Genomic DNA, 8,756 nt, shown 5'->3' with positions numbered 1-8,756 from the left:
CTGCGCTGTCCCGGCAAACCGGGCACTGTGGCGCATGAGGCCACGGCTTGGCATTTAGACAAATTGGGCAGTATTTTCTCAACGCTCCGTGCCATATGTCCACACGAGAACCGGATAATGAGTGCGTATGCGGAGGCGCCGGCACGAGACTTCACCAAAAAAACATTCCCCAACCAGCAAAACCGCAGACACACGAAAGGCAAACGTTCCTAAACCAGCTTTATGCTCCCCCCTGCCCCGCCCCCAGTTAAACTGTAGCAAGAGTAGCTGTGATTGTCATTATCACGGGACCCCTCGCTGGCTCGCATCGCTAGAAACGAGAGCATCTCGTAGAGTACGTTCCCGGTGAGCGAGACCTCCCGTTCTTCCTGTCGGCAAGGGCCTTCTAAGCGACAGACTGTCTTCTCTGCCTGCCTAGTCTCTGGAGGACACAAGCTGATGGGGTTCATCGACTGCCAGGGTGAACTGCGCTCCCCTAAATTTGATGTTCGCCCTGAATCTGAGAATGCGACCATGTTAGCTCAGGCCATCATGATGAAATGCCATAGATGGGGTGGCTTGATCAGTGACTTCCCTTCCTCCAGGGCTGGAGGCTGGAGTCCGCAATGGGGGTGCCAGTGCGTGGGGTTCGGTGAGGGCTGTATTTCTGGCTTATGGACGGCCCCCTCCTCACTGTGTCCTCTCCCATGGTGGAGAGAGAGCCCCGGGGTCCTTCTATGTTCTTACAAAGACGCCAGCCCCATCAGATTAGGGCCCCAGGCTCAGGACCTGCTTCATCTCAATCACGTCCTAACGGCCCTGCCTGCAAACGAGTCATGTCAGTGGTTTGGGGTCAACACCTGGATCTTAGGATGTGCTTCAGTCCACAACGTGATCTTCTTTGGAATCCGCTGTCTTTGCAGATGGCGTTAGTTGAGATGAGGTCATCGTGGGTTGGGGTGGGCCCCCGTCCAATGCCTGGTGTCCTCACAAGGAGCCCAAACAGATGGTTAGCGAGAGAGGAGACGGCCACACGAAGACGGAATCAGAGGCCGGCGTGATGCCCTTACAAGCCACGGGACACCAGGGAGGCGGCAGCCCCCGGAAGGCAGAGGAGGCGAGGACGGAGTCTCCCTCCGAGTTCCCAGGAGGGAGTCACCACTGCCCGCGCTTCGGTTTCAGACTTCCGGCCTCCGGCACCGTGAGAGAAGAGATTTCTGTTGTTTTAAGCAGCCCGGTTTGTGGTCATGTGTCGTGGCAGCCCTAGGGAATTGACACCCTGACCACAGCACCCCTGGGGTGCCCCACATCACATCATGACCTGGGGGGTGTGACTGGGCACTTTCTGTGCTGTCACATAGTGGGCGCCACCAAGTGTGGCCAGACAAAAGCGTAAACTCCTCCATCGGGCTCCGTCCCCCGCATGGCTGTGGGCACGGATGGTCACTTGTTAGCCTGGGGCGGATGGAGGGGTGGGTGGGTAGGACATGGTGAGCAGTGTTAGCTCCTACTCCTGAGGTTAGTGGTATACTTTTTTCTTTGTTTTTATCCAATAAGGTGCTGTTTATTTCTTGAGCCCTTTAACATTTATCATGCTTGTTCACATGATTCTCATAATGTCCTCCAGAGGAAGACAGGGCAGGGATTGTTCCCCGCATTTCACAGGTGAGGACCTAGGCTCAGAGCTGGTTCTTTGATTAAGGTTACTCGGCTCGTTATCGTGCAGCTGAGACTCAGTCGTAGATACCACCCTCGTTTCTTCAACGTGCATTGATAAGGGTATGAAACAAGCAGTCTGATGAGACGATCTCTGCCCAGAATTATCTGGGGTGCTGGCGCCCCCGCTTCAGGTTAGATACCCTTTCTTGTTTTTATTAATGTTCTAATGCATTTGAAACATGTTCCTTCCTCTGCTTGTTCTCACTGTCATGGGGTCTGGGTTGGATCGAAACAGGGCAGGGACCAGCTGGTTGGCTTTGCATGAATTCAAGGGGAAGATGACGGGGACCCAGCCGGGGGCAGTGCCGTCAGCTGACGCCCCCTGAAGGAAGCAGAATCCACGGGACGGGTAAAGGTGGGGTGAGGGGTGAGGAAGTGTCCAGGACGCCTTCCTTCTCTGTCTGAAAAGCAGCTCACAGACATATTTTTCAATAAATTGTGTTTTAGTAACCGCAGGAACAACACGAAGAATTAGCATGGGGGTGAGAATTAGATTCTGTTCGTCTTAAGTGAAGCTGCGAGTTTGTATTTGAACCATATTTTCTGTGTTCATTCCTTTACTTTTCTTCTTCACAGAATTGTATTTCTACTAGGGATGTTTTTCTTGGGAAGTGGACTTAGAAGTCCCATGAAATCGGTTGCCTTATCTGTATGATTCGGTAGGCATTCCTTGTTAATTGAAGTCTCTCCGGTGCTGGGGCACGCTGGGGCTGTTTTGAAGGCCTGATGGAGTGTGTTGAAGACAGGTAGGCGTGGACGAGCATTACCTGGGCAGAGGACAGTCTTCCTGCGGTGGGATTTGACCACTTTAAAATGTCTTCTGGGACTTCCTGAAGTGTTTCACCAGGGGGAAAAAGAAGACTTTAGCACCTGTGCCCAAGAGGGTCCGTGTGACAGGGTCGAGCGAAAATGACGCGGGTTTTGCAGGGGAAACGCATCGGTTTGAGTTTTCCTCCATCATGGTCTGATCTCGTACAAGCCATAAAATTTTTCTGAATCCCTTCCCGTCGGCTATAGAGACAGTCACATTAGCATTAAAAATTTTAAGTATGTGTAACCCCTAGTGCCTGGCACGTAATAAGCCATTCAGTGCCCGATGAATAATGACTCTCAATATGATTATTTTCCTACATCTTTAGATGCCAGTAGCATCTCCAGTTTGAGATGGTGGGACTCCTTGTGCCGTGGCTCACTAGAGACCTAACTTTCACAGAGCAAACAAACGAAACAAAACTCTGTCTTAGGGCTGCAAACTTCTCCTACTTAACCCGAGCCAAAGAACAGATTTATTTCGGAAAGTTTCTTTAAAATTCACCAGGCTATTGTTTCTGGGGCTGGAGTTGATTTGGTTTGAATTATGGCAGTGCGAAATGAATACTGTAAATAAATAACAGGGACACCCGCTAATTTCGGAGCCGAGGAAGGCGAGGACACTCCGTGCTGGGTTTGCGAACACCCAGGCAGTTTCTAGACAGAGTCCCCGCAGCCCGGAGTCTTCCGATGGGCGCTGCGTGACAGCCAGGTGGCTCAGAAACAGTCCTACAGCCACTGTCCGGCTGCTCGACGGTCAAAGAACGAGTCATCGCAATCCTCAGGTCGCCACGTCACAGCACCTCTTCGGGAGTTTGAAATATCACCACCAGTCTACGGCCACGCCGCCCCGAACGCGCCCGACCCCGTCTATCTCGGAAGCTAAGCAGGGACGGGCCTGGTTGGTACTCGGATGGGAGACCACCTAGGAAGACCGGGTGCTATAGGTGTAAAAAAATAAAATAAAATAAAATATCACCGCCGTTGTGCAGTTGGGTCCGTCGGCCTAGGAAGCCGGATGGGGCCTTAGCCGTTGTCAGGTTGGAGCCGACAGTTTCCCAATGAATGATCTATTGGCGGAGCCCGCAGCGCTGGCTTTTGCTTGCATAGGTTTTCCCAGGGGTTCCCGATTAGCTGACCTCCCTTGAACTTCAAGAGACGTGGCGTCGGGGCCCACACGGCGTAGGCTCGCGTTGCACCGGACGAGTCGGAGCCGCTGCCATCTGTGTCCCGCGGCTGAGGGTTTGAGGCCGTTTCCATTGTACAGGCAGGAGGTGGAGGACGGAGGGGGGGAGGGATGTGCCTGCCTCACGGGCTGAGGGTGACACCGAGATGGGACGTGAATGCCTCTCTCTTTCTGATCGCAAACCACGTCGTTCCAACATTATCGTAAGCTACAAACAGAAGTCGTAGTTTACTTACTTACCTCCATGACGCCTCTCACTTGAAAGAGAGAACACAAGGGTGGGGGGAGGGGAGGTTGCCCAACCAGAAGCAAAGACACAGTGAGAAGCTGGCGGAGCTCACCGAGGAGGGAGATGCCGCGGCCAAGAGGAGACGGCGAGCCTCGTGTCCCGGGGTGGGCTTTTCTCCTCCGTTTCTGGAAAATCGTCCGCTTTTATTTCCGATCGATACCCATTTCCCAAAAGCAGGAATCACTAGCCGCTCTGAGGATGTGCAGATGCCCCTCTGGGAATGGACCCTTGCATCCCTCAGAAATGACTTGCATTACAGGACAGGGTAAGAATAGGGACCAGAGGCGGCGCTGGGGTCCAACCCCGGGTGAGGAGCGGTGTCCGGCATCCTTCGGTTTCTGCCAACACATGGGTGGGGGATAGGGAGAGTGCGTGACGATGTGGCCCCTGGCCCTGGGAATGAGGCTCTGGGGGTCCCTTGCTCTGGAGGTCCCTTGCCTCCGTCTGGCGTCCTGGGGCTGCCTGGAGTCAGGCACAGCCTAACAGCACCAAACATCTCAGAAATTGATGGGCGCCTGGCTGATGGAGGCTGAGAGTGGCAGGTCCCAGCTGTGTCCGCAGGGAGCCCAAGGGCCAGGCTGTGGGGAGCAGAGAATCTGGCCCATCCCTGTCAGGCCAGGACCCGGACCAAGGGCACAAGGGGGGCGGACTTCCTCCATCTGGAAGTCGATCCTTTAAAGTGATGAGAAAGCGTGGAAGCACCATGAGCAGTAGCAAGGAAGGAAACATCTTGTTTACAAATGTCAGGCGGTAATTAGCATATTTCAAAGAGGAGCCTCTGCTGGCTTTTGTTGGTTGAAAACCTCAGCGCTTTCTTGGGCTCTGCTCTAAGAGACATGGAGACTCTGAACCCAGTTCATAAATAGTTGATTTCATATTTTAAAATCTTGCACTAAAACTGTCACCCCCTCTCGTGGCTCACAGATGGTGAAGAACTAATTTGTTACTGTTTGATAACTGCTTTTATGTATCAAAGCTCTCATTTACTGCTCCGTGGGGGAAATGACAGACTAAGAGCGATTGTGTGTTTTCTCTCCTTTTTTCTCTAACCGCGAAGCTTCTCGTTCTCCTTTAGCACGCTTCTTATTTGAAATATAAAATTGTGAATCTTTTGCATATGCTGGCTTGATGGAACCTACTTGGGGGGAGTGGGTTGGAAGACCCCATTCCTGGTACAGACCGGCAGCCTCATTCCTGATCCTTTTCAATATCCCAGTGCTGCATAATAACATTCAGGCCAGTCTGTCCTCTCTCTCAAGTCACAAAAGGTTTCTAATTAGAGATGCAAACGGAGATTTCGCTTTTGAAACCTGTTACGGCAATATATAAAAGCAAGAATAGCTATGAAGTAGACCCAGGCAAACCTGCTTTCTCCTGACCACTCATTTTATTCGTTCATTCATTCATTCATTCATTCATTTTATATTTGATTCACTTTTTTATTCAATCGACCAGATGTTAATCCGTTCCTTTGTGGTAGAACCTTCCGGCTAGGTCAGAGCTTAAGCGTAGGTACAGGAAGGGCTGGCGTTGCTCTATGCTCATTCCCACCCCTATCGCTGACCTTGGAGCGCCCTGGGCGTAGCACGAAATGCCTAGAAGAAAATTCAGCAATTATCCAGCTCAAGTCAGCAAACACCAACCTCTGAGCTAACAACGATTTTTTATATCATCAAATGTTTGAAAAAAGTCAAAAGATTTTCTTCATGTAAAAATCATATGACAGTCAATTTTCAGATTTGCTGGAGCTCTGCAACATCCACCCGTGGACATTGTCATGTACCAAGCGTCCACGCCATCATGGGAGTACAGTGGTTGTGGCTGGAACTGTGACCCACCAAGCTGAAAATACTGATTATCTGGCTGCTCACAGTACCAGGGGCCAGACCCCTGAGGTAGCCAGCCCAGCCCCTGATTTCTTTGACACAATGGCAAAGAACTTGAATCCCCCTGGATGTGATTAGGACTTATACAAGCCATTCTGGTAAAATGTGCGTGCGTGCGTGCGCGCGCGCGCGTGCATGGACATATGTTGGAGTGGAGCTGGTAGCGGAGCCTGAAGTGGAGTTGGCATGAGAGGTTTAATCAGCAGCAGAGCTTTAGTGAGAAGAAAGGAAGAGAGCTGAGATTCGAGAGTGCGAGGTGATCCCTGGCGTCAAATCGACCCATCTTCCCCGCAAACCCCACTTCTCCCAAATGCACAAAGGAGTCTGAGCGTTAGAACCGAAATAATTGTGTCCTAGAAACTGCAGCTCCTCTGCCACAAGACCCGAAGTCTACGCCACCACCCGTTACAAGGTCTTTCCCTGCAGGCGGATGGATACCTGAGCTGGGTCTGAGGGTGTCGGGGTGCAGAGGACCCCATGGAGAGCAGGGACACATCTGGGGCAGTGGCCTCAGGTAGATGAGTGGCAACCAGGGTCTAGAAATCCAGAATATTTAGGGGCCGCCTCCCGAAGTAGCGCGCCTGGACTAAGGCCAACAAGCCGGTCGAATTCATGGGATGTTCAAGCTTTGCCCTCATTCAATGAGCACTTGCTATTCCACGGGTCGTGCTGGGTGCCGGAGGCGAAGGAGGCACCTGTCCCCAGGGGTGCCTGTGGCGTGCTCCTCACTCTTAACGTAAGAAAAAGAAGACGCTTAAATACGACGGCTAGGGGACCCCATGTACGGGCCTCATCCCTCGTACCCCCTCCACGCACTGGGCGCCGGCCATCCTGCCAAAGGGGCCCCCGCCCGCCTCGGGGCCTTCGCACGGGCTGCTCCGCGTGCATGTCATCCATGCATTCTTCCTCCGCACCAATGCTATCCATGAATTCTTTCCTGTCGGGTTTTGTTTCAAATGTGACTTCACCCGAGGAGGCTTCACACCTCCTCAGACTAAATTAGGTCTTGTCTTCTGTGCTCTCCTCGGCCTCCGTTTTGCCCTTGCGTCCTTTGCTGAGAGTGCTCATCGGAGTTCGCAGTCGCATTTGTCCTGGTGCTGCTGTTTATTCAATGTCCTCGTCACGAGCTCTGAGACCCCTGAAAGCAGAAGCGGTGACCGTTCTTTCTGTCACGGTGTCCCCGGTGTCCTGCAGAGGGCCGATAGGCTGTAATCACGGCCGGTTTGTTAACCGTGCTTGCCCCTGCGGCTTTCTGTGTCCTGGGCGCTGTGTGGCGTGCCTGTCGCAGTGCTTGGTGGGGTAGCGATCTCACTTTCCAGGTGGAGAAAGTCAGGGTGCTCCCGAGGGCTGGGCAGAGCTCCGTCTGACCGGACACTTCCTTCTGACGCCAAGTGCCTCGCGACACTTTGTGGATGAGGAAATTGCACGTAACGCATCACGATTCAAATCAATTCCCGCTGGGAAAGAAAAATGCCACGGAAAATATTTTATTCCATACACAAAAAGGTTTTCTCGGCATGTTTTATCAACATAATCATCGTCACATTATCATCATTAAGACGTGAAAGAGGAACGCACAATTGCGAGGCTCCCCCGCCCCCCAATCCTCGGGGAGTAGACAGAAAATGGCACGGAAGCTGTGTTTTGTTCTACTTTCAATCGCGTTTTCTTTCTTGAATAATCACAAGATGCTAGAGTGTTAAAGGAAATATTAGAGAACATCCAACACGGCCCCTCACGTGTCACACCCAGAGGTGCGAGGGGACTTCTCGGTCCCCTCGGTCGACTAAGACCCACGGAATAAGTTTCCTCCCGCAGAGTCTGACCCCAGAACCCCGTCCCATCTCCCTCATTCCGGGAAAATCTCTTTGCCTTTTTCCGTATTTCAGAATGAATTGCCCACTTTTAACCTTACCATGCCATATTTTGAGATTTGAGATTTTTAAATACATTTTCATATGTTATTAAAACGAACCCCCCCACACCACACACATGCACACGCACACTCTCACACACACACGTACACACACTTATTCTGTGGCCCAGAGTTAGATTCTCGGAGCGGTGAACATATTAAATGCAGACAATGGATTTTACACTTCGCTCTTTGGAAAAAGCTGATGACTCATGGGCAGCGGGCTGTGGGCGTCGCCCCCGAGTCAGGATGTGCCAGGGGGTCACGCCATGCCTGGCTCATGTTTCTGTGTCCCTCTTTGCCCACACGAAGTTCCGAGAGCTTAGATATTGGCCTGAAGCCATTTATAAAATGAATATGAACAGAGACCAAGAATGCAGCCTGGAGCTTCACGGTGTCTTTAGCCATCCTTGGAGGAGGACGTGATGGTGATGAGGACAGCGGCGATGACTATCGAAAGCATTTTCCACTCGGCAAAGCCCCTTCAGGACGGCTGTTCTCACGAAGACGCTGGACTCTCCTTGCCGGCGTTAGTTAGTGTGATGATCGCATCATGCCGCGGAGGGACCGGAGTCACAGAGCTTACGGGGACTTCCACATGCCATACGAGAAAAACACAGCGGAGCCAGGGACACTGTCTCATCATCTTCTAAGAAATAGAGGGACATTTTTCTGCCCCCTAAAATGTCTCTAATTCTTAGAACCATGGTGCCATGAGGGAAAAAACACAAAAGAAGCGCCCCAGGGAAAGATTAAAACAGTGACTTCAGCTCGCCTGAAGTTAAAATAGGGTGAGCACGTACTTGGCTGGGAGAGTCCCAGGTCACACTTGTGTCCCTGTGTCATTGTCAGTAGTCCCACCTTCCACTCCAGACTGTCCAGGTTTAAACAATAAATCACGTGCCGTGCGAACGAAACATCTTGTATCAGTAAATCATGGGACCTCTGTAGAGAGTCGGGAGGAGCGCTGGG

The 8,756-nt window shown here is 51.9% G+C and overlaps 1 pseudogene; it reads left to right on the top strand.

Annotated features, from left to right (window-relative positions):
- Positions 1–3,340: 3,340 nt before the first annotated feature.
- On the top strand, positions 3,341–3,458 carry LOC120592009 (uncharacterized; annotated as a pseudogene).
- Positions 3,459–8,756: the final 5,298 nt, after the last annotated feature.

The sequence above is a fragment of the Pteropus medius genome, unplaced genomic scaffold (assembly GCF_902729225.1).
Source record: "Pteropus medius unplaced genomic scaffold, Ma_sr-lr_union100, whole genome shotgun sequence".
Lineage (NCBI taxonomy): Eukaryota > Metazoa > Chordata > Mammalia > Chiroptera > Pteropodidae > Pteropus > Pteropus medius.
Note: the sequence above shows the minus strand (reverse complement) of the source record. Positions and strands in the feature narration are given on the sequence as shown.